The following is an 18,337-nucleotide window of genomic DNA, read 5'->3' as shown; positions in this document are numbered from 1 at the left end:
GAAAAACCAGAGTTTCAAAATCAAGCTGTTACCAAATGGGAAATTTCCTATTATTCCAAGATATATTATGCTCAATGACCAGTCATTTTTATTGATTTTCACTGCTATTAGTCAGGAAGTCCAGAGTGTATAATCCTCACTGATCTTGTGGTCCTTGGAAATGACAGCTAAAGCCAGCAGCTGGCTTAGTGGAAGAGTGAGATGAAGACAGCAAGGCCTCTTCTGTTGCATTATTCATACAACTAAGCCCATCCACTAATGGCCATGATGAACTCCTATTAACTCTTGGTGCTTAGGAACAAAAGTTGAGGATCAAAGTCTTAGCAAAAGTACAAGTATGAGGTTGTATGAAAATGTCAATAATTTTTAGATATTTTATTCCCATAGTTTGAGGCTTTAAATTCTGAGTTTGAAAAAGATAGGCTGATGCCCATGACAATTTTTCTCCTGCTTTATAGGAATATGTACATTTCACCTTAAAATATCTGTGGTTTGGGTAAATGAGTGACTAAACTACTCAGCTAATTTAGGGAAACTTTGAAAAACTTATGAATCAATTCTTTCAACTTTCAATAAAGCACTCATATGGTTCATTTATTTCTGAATTGTGGAAAACAATATAATTAAAGCTTCTCTCCCATTCTGTCACTGATCTTCCAAATTTCCCCACTGTTACGGAGAGAGCCACTGTTTTTAGTTTCTTATGTATTCTTGAATTGCTTTATGCATATGCAGCACATAAAAGATCTTTTCGGACTCTTACTCATAAAATGTAGCATACTACACATGGTGTTCTGTACCTAGATCTTTTCCTTTTTAACTTAAGTTCTTGGAAATCATTCTATGCCTGAACTAGTAGGGCTAAACCTACAGTGGCCTCACAGGCTGTGAAGATTAAGAGGATAATAGGTATTATGGATGCTAGTATGGAGAGCTTCCTCCTTCTTTGTCATAGCTGTATAATATTTCATTATAGGGATATACTGTAATTAATTGAACCAGTGCCAATTGATGGATAATGTGACTCATTCCAATTTTTTACATTGTGAATTAAGCTGCAAACTTGTACATGTATGTGTGGAATATATGTTGAATATATTTGCACAAGTAAAATTGCTAGGTCAAAAAGCACATTTATTTGTAGTTCTGATAGATATTATCAAATTGCCCTTCATAGGCATTTTCCCAAGAATGTTCTCACAAGCAGTGTGTGAGGGTTCTTATTTTCTTCAGCATCTTCAGAAGTATTTTATGAAAACATTTCCATATTCTTGACATTTTGATAGGTGAAAATTAGATCTCAATGTAATTTTTGTCTGTTTTTTATTATGAGTGAGGAGTAGCATTTTATTACTTAAAGGTCATTTATATTTCCTTTTCTGTGAACTAAATTTTCACATACTTTGCTGTTTTGTATAACCTATTAGTCTTTTTTTCTTACAAGTTTTTAAGAGCTCCGTATGTATCAGCAATGTTAGCTGTTTGTAATGTCATGAAAGTTACCCACATTTTTTCCAGACTGCCTGCCTCTTTCTTTTTTCCTTCCTCCTTCCCACCTTCCTTTTCTCTCCTTCCTCCCTCCCTCCTCTTCTCCCTTCTTCCAAACCCCAGGTCTTGAAGATTTTCTCTTGTGTTTTTTTCTAAAAGTTGCATGGTTTTCCTTTACAGGTAGAATAACGATTTATTTTTAGACTTTATAAAATGTGTGAGGTTTAGGTCAAGTTCAAAGTCCATTTTTTCCATATATACAATTTTTCCAATACTATTTATTGAAAAGATTATCATTTCTCAACTGAATACTTTTGCCCCTCTGTTAAGGTCCAAACAGCCACATTTGTATGGGCATATTTCTGGACACTATATTTTCTTCTATTATTCTATGTGTCTCTTTGCTAATGCTAAAGCTTTATTGACTGTTTTGATTTGATTGCTATAACTTTACAGTAATTCTTAAAATTTAGTAGTGTTATTTCTCCAATTTTGTGTTCCTTTTTCAGAATAGCTATTCTATGTCTTCACTGCTCCTTATAAACGTAGCTCCCCTGTACCATATGTTACAGCTGTATTAATCTAATATTTGTCTTCAGGTACTTTCTCATTTTCTTATGCTTCTAGACCTTTTCTCTTGCCTACTTAGAATGCCCTTTCCTGCCATTTGCTATCAAAGTCCCATCTATGTTTCAAGACACAGATGAAATCTTATGAAGTCTTTCACCCTATGTGTGCTCCAAATATACAGCATTAGATGACATGAATCATGATGTGGTGCAGAATGGATAAGAGGACCTGAGAACCCTCTGTTCTCCTGAACTTTCTCCCTGGCCTTTGGAAGCTGAATGGAGCTTTGCCTTTGCTAAACTCCAGCCAGTTTCCTCTCACAAATCCATTGCTACTGAGATGAATGGATAGATGGGAATGACTCCACTGGTATGTTTCAATTTCTGAGGGCAACAAATATTCAGAATTGACAATGGAGGTGAAAAGTGGCATTTTAGAACAATATATTATTTTAAAGTGTGTGCGTTGTCCAGGCAAAAGACAGTTTACCCCCTGGAAGATCTGGCATGTTCACAGTCCCATTCAGACATTTTGAATTACCCCATAGTGAAGGTCAACATCAGACTTTTGTTCTTTTTACCAAGAATGAGGAAGAGACAGATGGGGTTCAATTTGCTTCTCTCACCAATCAAAAAGACCGAGAGGGAATTAGCATTTCCTCAGTGTTCACTTGTTAATAACTTTTGTTATTAAGGTCTTTCTTGTACTACAATTATTACATAATTATCATTGCATTCTGTCTTACAACCAACCTTCATAACCAAGTTAAGTGTTGTTATCTGCATTTTCTAGGTGAGGAAACTAAATTTAGAAGACTTGACTAAGATTAGCCAGTTAGTAAGAAAGGGGCCTCTGTGCACATAGGACCACTAACAGGTACATGTTCGTATGTTCTCACACACCCATACCTACACACAAACACCACAGATCAAATAAGAAGCATAAGTGGAAAGCATACAATATATGGAACGTGTAAGAGGGATACTATGTGGTGACATCATTGGACTCTGAGCATACACTGTGAGTTGTGAAGAGTTCTTTCATGTTTATGTAATATCTTTAAGTTATTTAATGACTAAACTGCTATTTGAGTTAATTTTGCTCAGTTTATTTGTAAACCACTTTTGCTTCTTTCGTCAATTGTCATGCCATGTCCTTAAAGGTCATTTGAAACCAACATGGAAATTGTAGGTCTGTCCAGTAGAGAAGCTGGTGGAGAAGAATGTGAGCAGCACAGAAGCAGAGTAGACAGAAGGAAGCCAGAAAGGGCTAGGGCTCCTGATCACAGCTGGCTAAGACATTGTTGTACCTGGTTATTAATCAGGAGGTGATTTAATTTGTTTTGTATATACTTAACGTTTACAACATGTTTTGATACACATATTCATAGTGTGATTACTAGAGACAAGCAAGTTAATATACCCAATATCTCATATATTTACTCTTTTGTGGTAAGAGTACCTACAATCTACTCTCTTGACAAATTGTCAGCATTCAATACTATATTAGGAATTATAGTTCTCATGTTGTATACTAAGACTCTGGATTTAATCATCCTATAAAACTGCAGCTTTGTACCCTTTGACTTACATCTTCCCACAACTTTCCCTCCAACCCTGCCCCTGGTCATCACCATTTTCCTCTCTTTTTAAAAAAATTTCACATATTAGTGAGATCCATGCATTATTTGTCTTCTCACATCTGGATTATTTCACTTAGTATAATGTCCTCTAGGTTCATCTATGTTGTTGTAAATGACAGGATCTCTTTCTTTCTTACGGCTGAGTAATACTCTATTCTGTACATATGTATACAGTATTAAAAACAGCATGATACTGGCATAAAAACAGACACACAGACCACTGGAACAGAATACAGAGCACAGAAGTAAACCCAAGCATATATGGCTAATTAATTTTTAGCAAGAGCACCAAAGGGGGCATGTGCACACATGCACACACAGTTTCACCCATTCAACCATTGATGGACACTTTTCCTTTGGGTGTGTACACAGAAGTAAGTAAGTACTCTTTGGATATTTATACAGAAGAGGGATATTGCTGGGTCTTACGGTAGTTCTATTTTTAATTTCTTTGGGAACCTCCTTATTTTTCTCACAGTGGTTGCATCAGTCTTTATTTCCACCAATAGTGTACAGTGGTTCCCTTCCTCCGCACCTTCACCGACACTTGTTACTTCTCGTCTTTTTCATAAAAGCCATTCTAACAGATATGAGATATCTCGTAGTTTTTATTTGAATTTCCCTGATGATTAGTGATGTTTAACTCATTTTCATATACGTGTTGTCCATTTTTATGTCTTCTTTGGAGAAATTTCTATTCAGGTCCTTTGCCCATTTTTTAATTGGGTTATTCTTTCTTTCTTTTTGCTATTCAATTGTGTGAGTTTCTTATATATTTTGAATGTTAACCCCTGGTCAGATAATATGATTTGTGAATAATTTCTCCCAATCTGTAGTCTGCCTTTGAATTTTGTTGATGGCTTCCTTTGCTGCGAATAAGCTTTTTGGTTTGATGTGTCTCATTAGTTTATTTTTGCTTTTGTTGGCTGGGCTTTGGGTGTCCTATCCAAAAAATAATTCCCAAGATCAATGTTCAGGAGCCTTCCCCCTATGTTTTCTCTTAAGAGTTTTGTAGTTTTGAGTCTCACATCCAGGTCTTTAATTCATTTTGAATTTATTTTTTGTGTGTGTGTGTGGTGTAGGATAAAGATCTAATTGTATTCCTTTGCATGTGGATATCCAGTTTTCCCAATACCATTTATTGAAGAGACTATCCTTTTATCATGGTGTCTTCTTAGTGCCCTTACCAAAAATTAGTTGCCCATCTATGCTTGGGTTTTTTTTTATTTTACCATATTATTTCTTTAATCAGTTCATAAAAAATGTTATCTGATTATCTACATGATGAGTCAAAGCAATGTACACATTAAGTGGGGTCAGCAAAATATATTAACTTTGGAACAACATTTGTACATCAACTGAACTTTTGGGACACAAAATTATTGATTTTCCAAGGTTGGTTGACCTGTACTGATCTAAATCACTCATTTTTTTTTTCTTTTATTATTATTATTATTATTATCATTATTATACTTTAGGTTTTATGGTACATGTGCACAATGTGCAGGTAAGTTACATATGTATACATGTGCCATGCTGGTGCGCTGCACCCACCAACTTGTCATCTAGCATTAGGTATATCTCCCAATGCTATCCCTCCCCCCTCCCCCCACCCCACAACAGTCCCCGAAGTGTGATGTTCCCCTTCCTGTGTCCATGTGTTCTCATTGTTCAATTCCCACCTATGAGTGAGAATATGCGGTGTTTGGTTTTTTGTTCTTGCGATAGTTTACTGAGAATGATGATTTCCAATTTCATCCATGTCCCTACAAAGGACGTGAACTCATCATTTTTTATGGCTGCATAGTATTCCATGGTGTATATGTGCCACATTTTCTTAATCCAGTCTATCATTGTTGGACATTTGGGTTGGTTCCAAGTCTTTGCTATTGTGAATAATGCGGCAATAAACATACGTGTGCATGTGTCTTTATAGCAGCATGATTTATAGTCCTTTGGGTATGTACCCAGTAATGGGATGGCTGGGTCGAATGGAATTTCTAGTTCTAGATCCCTGAGGAATCGCCACACTGACTTCCACAAGGGTTGAACTAGTTTACAGTCCCACCAACAGTGTAAAAGTGTTCCTATTTCTCCACATCCTCTCCAGCACCTGTTGTTTCCTGACTTTTGAATGATTGCCATTCTAACTGGTGTGAGATGGTATCTCATTGTGGTTTTGATTTGCATTTCTCTGATGGCCAGTGATGATGAGCATTTTTTCATGTGTTTTTTGGCTGCATAAATGTCTTCTTTTGAGAAGTGTCTGTTCATGTCCTTCGCCCACTTTTTGATGGGGTTGTTTGTTTTTTTCTTGTAAATTTGTTGGAGTTCATTGTAGATTCTGGATATTAGCCCTTTGTCAGATGAGTAGGTTGCGAAAATTTTCTCCCATTTTGTAGGTTGCCTGTTCACTCTGATGGTAGTTTCCTTTGCTGTGCAGAAGCTCTTTAGTTTAATTAGATCCCATTTGTCAATTTTGGCTTTTGTTGCCATTGCTTTTGGTGTTTTCGACATGAAGTCCTTGCCCATGCCTATGTCCTGAATGGTAATGCCTAGGTTTTCTTCTAGGGTTTTGATGGTTTTAGGTCTAACATTTAAGTCTTTAATCCATCTTGAATTGATTTTTGTATAAGGTGTAAGGAAGGGATCCAGTTTCAGCTTTCTACATATGGCTAGCCAGTTTTCCCAGCACCATTTATTAAATAGGGAATCCTTTCCCCATTTCTTGTTTTTGTCAGGTTTGTCAAAGATCAGATACTTGTAGATATGTGGCCTTATTTCTGACGGCTCTGTTCTGTTCCATTGATCTATATCTCTGTTTTGGTACCAGTACCATGCTGTTTTGGTTACTGTAGCCTTGTAGTATAGTTTGAAGTCAGGTAGCGTGATGCCTCCAGCTTTGTTCTTTTGGCTTAGGATTGACTTAGCGATGCGGGCTCTTTTTTGGTTCCATATGAACTTTAAAGTAGTTTTTTCCAATTCTGTGAAGAAAGTCATTGGTAGCTTGATGGGGATGGCATTGAATCTGTAAATTACCTTGGGAAGGATGGCCATTTTCATGATATTGATTCTTCCTACCCATGAGCATGGAATGTTCTTCCATTTGTTTGTATCCTCTTTTATTTCCTTGAGCAGTGGTTTGTAGTTCTCCTTGAAGAGGTCTTTCACATCCCTTGTAAGTTGGATTCCTAGGTATTTTATTCTCTTTGAAGCAATTGTGAATGGGAGTTCACTCATGATTTGGCTCTCTGTTTGTCTGTTATTGATGTATAAGAATGCTTGTGATTTTTGTACATTGATTTTGTATCCTGAGACTTTGCTGAAGTTGCTTATCAGCTTAAGGAGATTTTGGGCTGAGACAATGGGGTTTTCTAGATATACTATCATGTCATCTGCAAACAAGGACAATTTGACTTCCTCTTTTCCTAATTGAATACCCTTGATTTCCTTCTCCTGCCTAATTGCCCTGGCCAGAACTTCCAACACTATGTTGAATAGAAGTGGTGAGAGAGAGCATCCCTGTCTTGTGCCAGTTTTCAAAGGGAATGCTTCCAGTTTTTGCCCATTCAGTACGATATTGGCTGTGGGTTTGTCATAAATAGCTCTTATTATTTTGAGATACGTCCCATCAATTCCTAATTTATTGAGAGTTTTTAGCATGAAGTGTTGTTGAATTTTGTCAAAGGCCTTTTCTGCATCTATTGAGATAATCATGTGGTTTTTGTCTTTGGTTCTGTTTATATGCTGGATTACATTTATTGATTTGTGTATATTGAACCAGCCTTGCATCCCAGGGATGAAGCCCACTTGATCATGGTGGATAAGCTTTTTGATGTGCTGCTGGATTCTGTTTGCCAGTATCTTATTGAGGATTTTTGCATCAATGTTCATCAAGGATATTGGTCTAAAATTCTCTTTTTTTGTTGTGTCTCTGCCAGGCTTTGGTATCAGGATGATGCTGGCCTCATAAAATGAGTTAGGGAGGATTCCCTCTTTTTCTATTGATTGGAATAGTTTCAGAAGGAATGGTACCAGCTCCTCCTTGTACCTCTGGTAGAATTCGGCTGTGAACCCATCTGGTCCTGGACTTTTTTTGGTTGGTAAGCTATTGATTATTGCCACAATTTCAGCTCCTGTTATTGGTCTATTCAGAGATTCAACTTCTTCCTGGTTTAGTCTTGGGAGGGTGTATGTGTTGAGGAATTTATCCATTTCTTCTAGATTTTCTAGTTTATTTGCGTAGAGGTGTTTGTAATATTCTCAGATGGTAGTTTGTATTTCTGTGGGATCGGTGGTGATATCCCCTTTATCATTTTTGATTGCATCTATTTGATTCTTCTCTCTTTTTTTCTTTATTAATCTTGCTAGCGGTCTGTCAATTTTGTTGATCCTTTCAAAAAACCAGCTCCTGGATTCATTTATTTTTTGAAGGGTTTTTTGTGTCTCTATTTCCTTCAGTTCTGCTCTGATTTTAGTTATTTCTTGCCTTCTGCTAGCTTTTGAATGTGTTTGCTCTTGCTTTTCTAGTTCTTTTAATTGTGATGTTAGGGTGTCAATTTTGGATCTTTCCTGCTTTCTCTTGTGGGCATTTAGTGCTATAAATTTCCCTCTACACACTGCTTTGAATGCATCCCAGAGATTCTGGTATGTTGTGTCTTGGTTCTCGTTGGTTTCAAAGAACATCTTTATTTCTGCCTTCATTTCGTTATGTACCCAGTAGTCATTCAGGAGCAGGTTGTTCAGTTTCCATGTAGTTGAGCGGTTTTGAGTGAGATTCTTAATCCTGAGTTCTAGCTTGATTGCACTGTGATCTGAGAGATAGTTTGTTAAAATTTCTGTTCTTTTACATTTATTGAGGAGAGCATTACTTCCAAGTATATGGTCAATTTTGGAGTAGGTGTGGTGTGGTGCTGAAAAAAATGTATATTCTGTTGATTTGTGGTGGAGAGTTCTGTATATGTCTATTAGGTCCACTTGGTGCAGAGCTGAGTTCAATTCCTGGGTATCCTTGTTGACTTTCTGTCTCGTTGATCTGTCTAATGTTGACAGTGGGGTGTTAAAGTCTCCCATTATTAATGTGTGGGAGTCTAAGTCTCTTTGTAGGTCACTCAGGACTTGCTTTATGAATCTGGGTGCTCCTGTATTGGGTGCATATATATTTAGGATAGTTAGCTCTTCTTGTTGAATTAATCCCTTTACCATTATGTAATGGCGTTCTTTGTCTCTTTTGATCTTTGTTGGTTTAAAGTCTGTTTTATCAGACACTAGGATTGCAACCCCTGCCTTTTTTTGTTTTCCATTTGCTTGGTAGATCTTCCTCCATCCTTTTATTTTGAGCCTATGTGTGTCTCTGCACATGAGATGGGTTTCCTGAATACAGCACACTGATTGGTCTTGAGTCTTTATCCAATTTGCCAGTCTTTGTCTTTTAATTGGAGCATTTAGTCCATTTACATTTAAAGTTAATATTGTTATGTGTGAATTTGATCCTGTCATTATGATGTTAGCTGGATATTTTTCTCGTTAGTTGATGCAGTCTCTTCCTAGTCTCGATGGTCTTTACATTTCGGTATGATTTTGCAGTGGCTGGTACCGGTTGTGCCTTTCCATGTTTAGTGCTTCCTTCAGGAGCTCTTTTAGGGCAGGCCTGGTGGTGACAAAATCTCTCAGCATTTGCTTGTCTGTAAAGTATTTTATTTCTCCTTCACTTATGAAGCTTAGTTTGGCAGGATATGAAATTCTGGGTTGAAAATTCTTTTCTTTAAGAATGTTGAATATTGGCCCCCACTCTCTTCTGGCTTGTAGGGTTTCTGCCGAGAGATCCGCTGTTAGTCTGATGGGCTTCCCTTTGATGGTAACCCGACCTTTCTCTCTGGCTGCCCTTAACATTTTTTCTTTCATTTCAACTTTGGTGAATCTGACAATTATGTGTCTTGGAGTTGCTCTTCTCAAGGAGTATCTTTGTGGCGTTCTCTGTGTTTCCTGAATCTGAATGTTGGCCTGCCTTGCTAGATTGGGGAAGTTCTCCTGGATAATATCCTGCAGAGTGTTTTCCAACTTGTTTCCATTCTCCCCGTCACTTTCAGGTACACCAATCAGACGTAGATTTGGTCTTTTCACATAGTCCCACATTTCTTGGAGGCTTTGCTCGTTTCTTTTTATTCTTTTTTCTCTAAACTTCCCTTCTCGCTTCATTTCATTCATTTCATCTTCCAGGGCTGATACCCTTTCTTCCATTTGATCGCATCGGCTCTTGAGGCTTCTGCATTCTTCACGTAGTTCTCGAGCCTTGGTTTTCAGCTCCATCAGCTCCTTTAAGCACTTCTCTGTATTGGTTATTCTAGTTATACATTCTTCTAAATTTTTTTCAAAGTTTTCAACTTCTTTGCCTTTGGTTTGAATATCCTCCCGTAGCTCGGAGTAATTTGATCGTCTGAAGCCTTCTTCTCTCAGCTCGTCAAAGTCATTCTCTGTCCAGCTTTGTTCCGTTGCTGGTGAGGAACTGCGTTCCTTTGGAGGAGGAGAGGTACTCTGGTTTTTAGAGTTTCCAGTTTTTCTGCTCTGTTTTTTCCCCATCTTTGTGGTTTTATCTACTTTTGGTCTTTGATGATGGTGATGTACAGATGGGTTTTTGGTGTGGATGTCCTTTCTGTTATTTTTCCTTCTAACAGACAGAACCCTCAGCTGCAGGTCTGTTGGAGTACGTGGCCGGCCGTGTGAGGTGTCAGTCTGCCCCTGCTGGGGGGTGCCTCCCAGTTAGGCTGCTCGGGGGTCAGGGGTCAGGAACCCACTTGAGGAGGCAGTCAGCCGGTTCTCAGTTCTCCAGCTGCGTGCTGGGAGAACCACTGCTCTCCTCACAGCTGTCAGACAGGGACATTTAAGTCTGCAGAGGTTACTGCTGTCTTTTTGTTTGTCTGTGCCCTGCCCCCAGAGGTGGAGCCTACAGAGGCAGGCAGGCCTCCTTGAGCTGTGGTGGGCTCCACCGAGTTCGAGCTTCCAGGCTGCTTTGTTTACCTAAGCAAGCCTGGGCAATGGCGGGCGCCCCTCCCCCAGCCTCGCTGCCGACTTGCTGTTTGATCTCAGACTGCTGTGCTAGCAATCAGGGAGACTCCGTGGGCGTAGGACCCTCTGAGCCAGGTGCGGGCTATACTCTCCTGGGGCACCGGTTCCTAAGCCCGTTGGAAAAGCACAGTATTCGGGTGGGAGTGGCCTGATTTTCCAGATGCTGTCTGTCACCCCTGGAAGGGGAACTCCCTGACCCCTTGCGCTTCCCGAGCGAGGCAATGCCTCGCCCCTGCTTCGGGTGGCGCACAGTGCGCTCACCCACTGACCTGCGCCCACTGTCTGGCACTCCCTAGTGAGATGAACACGGTACCTCAGGTGGAAATGCAGAAATCACCCGTCTTCTGCGTCGCTCGCGCTGGGAGCTGTAGACCGGAGCTGTTCCTATTCGGCCATCTTGGCTCCTCCGCCTAGTGCTTGGGTTTATTTCTTGTCTGTCTATTCTGTTTTGTTGGTTGGTGTGTATGTGTTTTTGTGCCAGAACCATACTATTTTGATTACCATAGCTTTGCAGTATATTTTGAGATCAGGTAGTGTGAGGCCACAAGCTTTGCTCTTTTTGCTCACGATTGCTTTGGCTATTCAGAGTCTTTTGTGGTTCCACATGAATTTTAGAATTGTTTTTCTCTCTGTGAAAAATGTCATTGAATTGTGATAGACATTGCATTCAACCAATAGATTTCTTTCGGTAGTATGGGCATTTTGATGATATTAATCCTTCCAATCCATGACCATAGGATATCTTTCCATTTTTCAGTTTCTTGTTAAATTTTTCATGCATGGTTTATAGTGTTCAGTGTATAGGTCTTTCACCTCTTTGGTTAAATTTATTTCTATGACTTTTTTTGATGCTATTGTAAATGGGAATATTTTCTTAATTTCCTTTTTGGATAATTCATTGTTAATGTATAAAATAAGTTCAAAATCTCCTTAAGCTGATAGAGAACTTCAGAAAAGTCTCAGGATAGAAAATTAATGTGCAAAAATCACAGGCATTCCTATACACCAATAATAGATAATCAGAGAGCGAAATCATGAATGAACTCCCATTCACAACTGCAACAAAGAGAACAAAATACCTAGGAATACAACTTACAAGGGATGTGAAGCACCTCTTCAAGGAGAGCTACAAACCACAGCTCAAGGAATAAGAGAAGACAAAAACAAATGGAAAAACATTTGATGCTCAGGAAGAATCAATATCGTGAAAATGGCCATACTGCCAAAAGTAATTTGGAGATTCCTACCATTGACTTCCTTCACAGAATTAGAAAAAAACTACTTTTAAATTTCATACAGAACCAAAAAAGAGCCTTTATAGCCAAGACAATCCTAAGCAAAAAGAACAAAGCTGGAGACATCATGTTACCTGACTCCAAACTATACTACAAGGTTTTTCATGATGAAACTGGACCACATAAGATTTCAATTTATGTTCCTATCATACTTTTACTCATTCCTCAAGTTTAAGCCAAGTTGAATTCTCTGGGAAGGTCTTTCTGACCTCTGAGTCTAGATTAGTATTATAACACTCTATAATTCCTATCATAGCATTTACCAAGTTGTATTGTAAATGCTCTTATAATTGCCTGCTTCCTCCAATGTGCTGTAATACCGACAAAGGCTAGGCCTGTGTCTGTTCTGTTAATCTTTGAATTCCGGCACTTAGCATCTGTCATGACACACAGTATACACTCTAAATACTCAGAAAAGGATTAAAAAAATGAAAATAAAATGAATATATTTTGATTAGGTCATATAGTAATCACTTAGTACAGGCAGTCTTTCTTTCTGGCTGTTGTGTAGGTATTCATTTGGTAAATATTTATTAAGTTCTTACTATGTGCAAGAGCTGCCCTGGGCTTTGGGATCCAGCAGAGATGGAAACTGACCACATCCTTGCCTGGGTCACTGTGGTATTTGGCCTGGGAACCATGTACTCTAAATATGGTATAAGAAAGAGTTAAAAGTTAATTTAATTTCTATTTTTTCATGAACTATTTATAATATTGTAGAATATTACATATTACATTTTTCAAATTATTTTTAATACTCCATATGCCTCCAACATCCAAGAGAAGCTCCAGGAATGTCTTGGTGTCAAAACTTCTTTAAGATACTATAAGTTAGCTTCTTAACCATGATGGGGCATTCTCCCGAGCATTTATGGGAGTAAAGAAGGAGAGTCTGCAAGAGCATGGGTACGTGTGAATTGAGTCAAGCTACATAAATAATTTGGAGAGAGCTTGGAAGTGGTGAGGGCAATAGCAATTGTGAGGCTTCTTAAAGAACTGAGAACCTAACATGAAAAAATTCATTCATTATCATAGCTTAGTCATGGCTTTCTTACTTCATAGAATGTACAACATCTTAGTCTTACACTGCTATCCATCAGGTTTATAACTCCTGCAGTCAGTAGCTGCATCCCATTCATTTCTCTGTCCACCATGTTTTAGACCTGGCGAGTGCTCTTATGTCTGGACTCATAGAAGAAAGTACAAAGCAGACGATTCAAAACAAGAGATAATCAGAGGATTATTGATTTTTTTGCCTTTTGTATTTTGCCTTCCTTTTAATATTTTTCTCAGAGTACTATTTGAATAAGTTTTATTCCCATAAATGGAGCTTGATATAGTAAAAAATTGAACTCAATGTTTCTGGACTCCATCCTATGTAACAGTGAATTTGTATACCTTTGCTCACTTACTCTTCACATCAGTCTTCTGTAGTAAATAGTGTGCATGAGACCCATTTTGTACATAAAAATAACTCAGCCTCAGGGAGGAAGAGTGAGTGACTTACCCAAGAATTCACAGTTAGGAAGACTCAGACAGAACCTAAAGTCACACTAAGATGTCCTTTTTCAAAGTTTGTGGCATGCCTCATGCTGCAGCACCTACAAATGCACACTGAAACTCCACTTTGACATTTACCAGTGGTATGCAAATCACTTTGCCCCTTTGAATCTATTTTCTCTATTTAATGAGGATAATTTTATCTGTTTGATTAGTAATTGATATTAATCATTAAAAGGTTTATAAACATTATCACAATCTTCATTATAACCTTGAAACAGACATTGACAACCTCATTTGACAGATGAGAAAACCTTATTTCCAAGATGTTAAGCAGCTGGCTGCAAGTCACATAGACGTTAATGCCAGAGCTGAGGTTTAAACTCAGACATGTCTGATTTGAACTTGTTCTTGTTTCATTTCACCAGGGGGCCAGATTGTAAATATTTCTGGCTTTGCAGGCCATGAGCCTGTTTTGCAGTTCTGCCATTATAGTGTCAATGCAGCCTAGACAATATGCAAATAAATGGGCTTGGTTGTGCTGCAATAAAACTTATTTATGGACACTGAAATTTGAATTTCATAGAATTGTCTCTCACAAAATATTAACCTTCTTTTGATTTTTCAACCTTTATAATATAAAAGCCATCCTTCAACTTCAGCCAGGTGATGAAAGTTAATATCATCAGTGAAAATTATGTTAATAGCATACCAGTAACCCTGATACGTGTGATGGGAATGGCACTTTACATTTATGGTCTTCCTCCCCAAAACCTGTAAACTCTATGAGAAAAACATAGATGTAAAGTAAGTAAAGGGCATCCTGTAAAATATCTGACCAGTATATCTCAATATTGCCAAGGTTATTGAAAACAAAGAAGGTCTGAGAAACTATCACAGCCAAGAGATCCTAGAGGAAGTATGATGACCAAATGCAATGTAGTATCTTGGATGGGGTTCTGGAACAAAAAAAAAGGATATTAGGTAAAAAAGAAATGGAATAAAGTATGGACATTAGTTAATAATGTATCAATATTGGTTCATCAGTTGTAACATTTGCATCAAAGTAATGTAAGATGTTAACAATGAGGAAATTAGAAGGTGGGACAATGGGAACCTCTAGTATTCTTGCAACTTTTCTGCAAATCTAAAATTTTGGAAATAGGAGGTTTATTAAATGTTAAGAAATATTATAAGTATGCTCCCTAAAACAAAACACAAAGAAAAACTTTACTCAGAGGTCACGCAGATTTGGCCTGCAAACCATAGCTAGCTGTCCCCTGCAGTATGCTACTCTGTCTCTCTTACCTTATTGAGCTGTTCAAAGGAGATCATATACATAAAAGTACTTTGTAAGATGCAAGCTGTTACACACATTATGGCTTTATTGGTGGGCTTATTTATGTTCATTTATCTAACAAACATACACTGAGTGACTACTATGCACCAGGCACTTTGCTAAAATTTGATCAGTAAAGGTGAGAACATAACCCCTGCCTTTGAGGAGCAGGAAATTTAGAGGAGGATTTAGGCATTTATGTTACTTGCCACAATGACACCTGATAAAATTAGTCCATATATATGCATACCAGCTACAAAATATTTGTAAAGGAAAAGGTGATGAACTCTTTCATCACGAGTAGAAAATAGCATTTCAGAGAAGGAAGTAATGTTTGGACTCAGTCTTAAATGGTAAATATGAGCTAAGTGGGAGTATAAAGGTTGAGGCAGAATGGTGGGGGATGAAGGCATCAGGGAACAATCCAGGCAGAGGGAAGAACCTGAATAAAGGGCTGGACATGTGAGAGAACATGGCATGTTTTGAAATCTGCATGAGGTTTATTATGCCTGGGGCGTTGTAGTATTATGGTGCTTACAGAGCACTCACTCTATACTGAACACGATGCCTTTATTTTCTGGGAGGCTCCTAAAGTGCAACTCTGTTATGAGCTGAATTATGTCCCCCACAAAATTCATATGAAGTCCTAACTCCCAATTCCTCAGAATGTGATAGTATTTGAAGAAGGGATCTTTAAAGAGGTTATTAAATTACAATTATGTCATTAGAGAAGGCATTAATTCAATATTACTGCTGCCCTTCTAAGAAGAGGAAATTTGGATACTGATACAGAAGAAACCAACCCTGTCAATACCTTGATCTCAGACTTCTAGCCTCCAGATTAGTGAGAAAATAATTTTCTGTTGTTTAAGCCACCCAATCTGGGGTACTTTGTTATTGGCAGCCCCAGAAGAGGAATACATTGCCTGGTCTGTAGAGAGGTTTTATTGGAAGGTGATGAATTTAGCTTTGAATCAACTAAGTCTTGCATCCTCTGGGATACCCCAGACATTTCATCATTGATTTTGGAAGATAGAAGTGAGTTGGAAAAATGCATTTGCAAATCATCAGTATTTGGGTGGTAGTAGACACCGTGAGAATGGATGATATTATTCAAAAAGGGACATAGCGTAAGAGAAAGAAGGCCAAGGATAGTATCTGGGACATGTCACATATCTGAATAAATGTGCGTGTTTGCTCACAGACATGTTTGTACATCCTAGCTGCAGTTAGTCACCAGAGAGAGCTCGTTTAGAGAGATACAAATTTGGGAGAGAAAATCATTTGGAAAAGAAAAATGCCCTGTAATTACTCTCAAAATGAACAATTTTCTTATTTGAGGCAATTTATCCCTATGATCCATCTGAAAAACACTTAACTTTAAAAATTGGATAGAAATAGTTTGAGCTATTTCTTTAAAGGAACTATAACTGGCAAAATAAAGCTCTTTTGAAGTATAAGGTGAACTGAAAATTTAAGCTCCTGAAATCTGAAGTCTTTATGGGCTGAAAGTGCCATGCTTTGAATATCTCAGAATGCTGTATTTTCATTGGTAAGCTAAGAAATAGGAATATCTATGAAAAGCTAGTTTGAAGAAAGAATAGAAAGGCTTTAGTGAGCAAGAATAAAATTTCAGTGACACTTGAAATAGTAAAATATCAGAGGTCATTTTCAAGTTTAAAGTTAGCTCACTGTGTGTGTGTGTGTGTACAGGTTTAATGCCAGATTTCAGTACATCTTCCTTTTAGAACAAAAGTGATTTTATTTAATAGTAAAGGTTAATTCTGCATTTTACCTAATTTTTACTGAGCTTACATATGCATATACATAGCAGTGATCTCTTAAAAATAACAATATCTTAAAAAAAAAAACTAGTATGTTAAAAAGCTCAGAGGTCAGAATGGCCTTGTTTAAGCTTTATGTAAGGCCTCAAATGGTAGAAAAAGATTCAGCTAATCTCTTGCTTCGTCCCTCAGGCCTGCTGCTTCTGGATTAGCTCGCTATTTCTGGAAGAGTTTCTTTCATGGAGTGAAGATAACTACAGGTGGTCCCAGCTTTCCATTCAGGCAAGGTTCTCATTGGATCTCAGTGACTCTAATTGAATTGTGTGTCCTTTAAAGAACCAGTCGCAGTGGCCAGAGGTTATATAATGTGCTGATTTTTCTAACCTAGTTTATGTGTTCCACTTTGATTTGGTTTGGGACCCATATTTTCTATAAATTAAAGAAGAGTATACCTGTAAACAGCTGATATAAGATAGAGTGTATGAATGCTGAATGGTTTAAAACACACACACACAGATGTAGGTATACATATATAAAAATATAAGAAAATATAATGCAAGCTAAAAGAATCTTCAAGGTATTCCTATTGCCATTTTATTTATGTATGTGTGAGAGGAACAAATGGAAGGGGGAAAAGACAAACAGTTGAGGGCACTGATGATCTAATATTGTAATTAGACTACTTCAGGAAGATGATCTTCTACAGCATGTTATAGGAATAAAGAACTATCCAGGGTTATTCTGTAGAATAACAATCTAAAAAACTAGACAGCAAATTAGTATTAAATCTTATTTGTATTTATACAGAAAAATTAAGTAATCAGAAGTTTTAATGGAGACAGGGATTGGGAATAGGGATAGCATATTTTTCAGAAGTGTGTGTGTGTGTCTGTCTGTCTTTCTGTCTGTTTGCTGTGGCTTAACCTGAGGCTACTGAGTGATACCATATTTAACACCCACAGAACTGCTTTATGAGGGTAATGGGCAGTATGTTGTAAGCTTTTTATGTATTATCAGGATATTGAGGAAACAATTGCAATGTCCCCATGTGGAACAACTCCTACTATAAATGTTCTGGCATAATAGAAAATAGAAAAATTGCACTGAATTTTTATTTTCTCCTAGATCTCTCTCTCTCTCTCCTATGTTTTCCCATCCTTCATTGTGCTGAAACTGCCTTTGCAAAAATCATAACTGAGAAAACTATGATAGTGAAACAGATCTGACCCCAGTGACTCCATTTTGCTTCTGAACCTCCCTCCAAGCTGTCCTTATTTCTTCCTGGGTGTAGGCCAAACTAACTTTGGAAGGACCCTGGTTTATAGTTTAACTTTGAAACAAAGATGATAACACCCCTTTCCCCAAACAAACCCCCTTTTTGCCTGGGGACTAGATTTCCTTTGTAGGACTAACAAATTAGCCATAAGATTAGAAATTATGGTTTAGGTATCATGCGGCTAGAGCCCACAACATTCAAAACCTCTTCAATTGCTCATAGAGATATCATCACTACTGTAAAATCTAAGATTGCTGCTTGAGATATTTTTTTAGACCCTGCATTCGGTGGATTATTTGGTGTCATCCGGGTAGATAAACTGGCTCATCTGATCTTGTGGCCCCCACCCAGTAAATGACACAGTGCAAGAGGACAGCT

Source organism: Pongo pygmaeus, chromosome 9 (assembly GCF_028885625.2).
Source record: "Pongo pygmaeus isolate AG05252 chromosome 9, NHGRI_mPonPyg2-v2.0_pri, whole genome shotgun sequence".
Classification (NCBI taxonomy): Eukaryota; Metazoa; Chordata; class Mammalia; order Primates; family Hominidae; genus Pongo; species Pongo pygmaeus.
Note: the sequence above shows the minus strand (reverse complement) of the source record.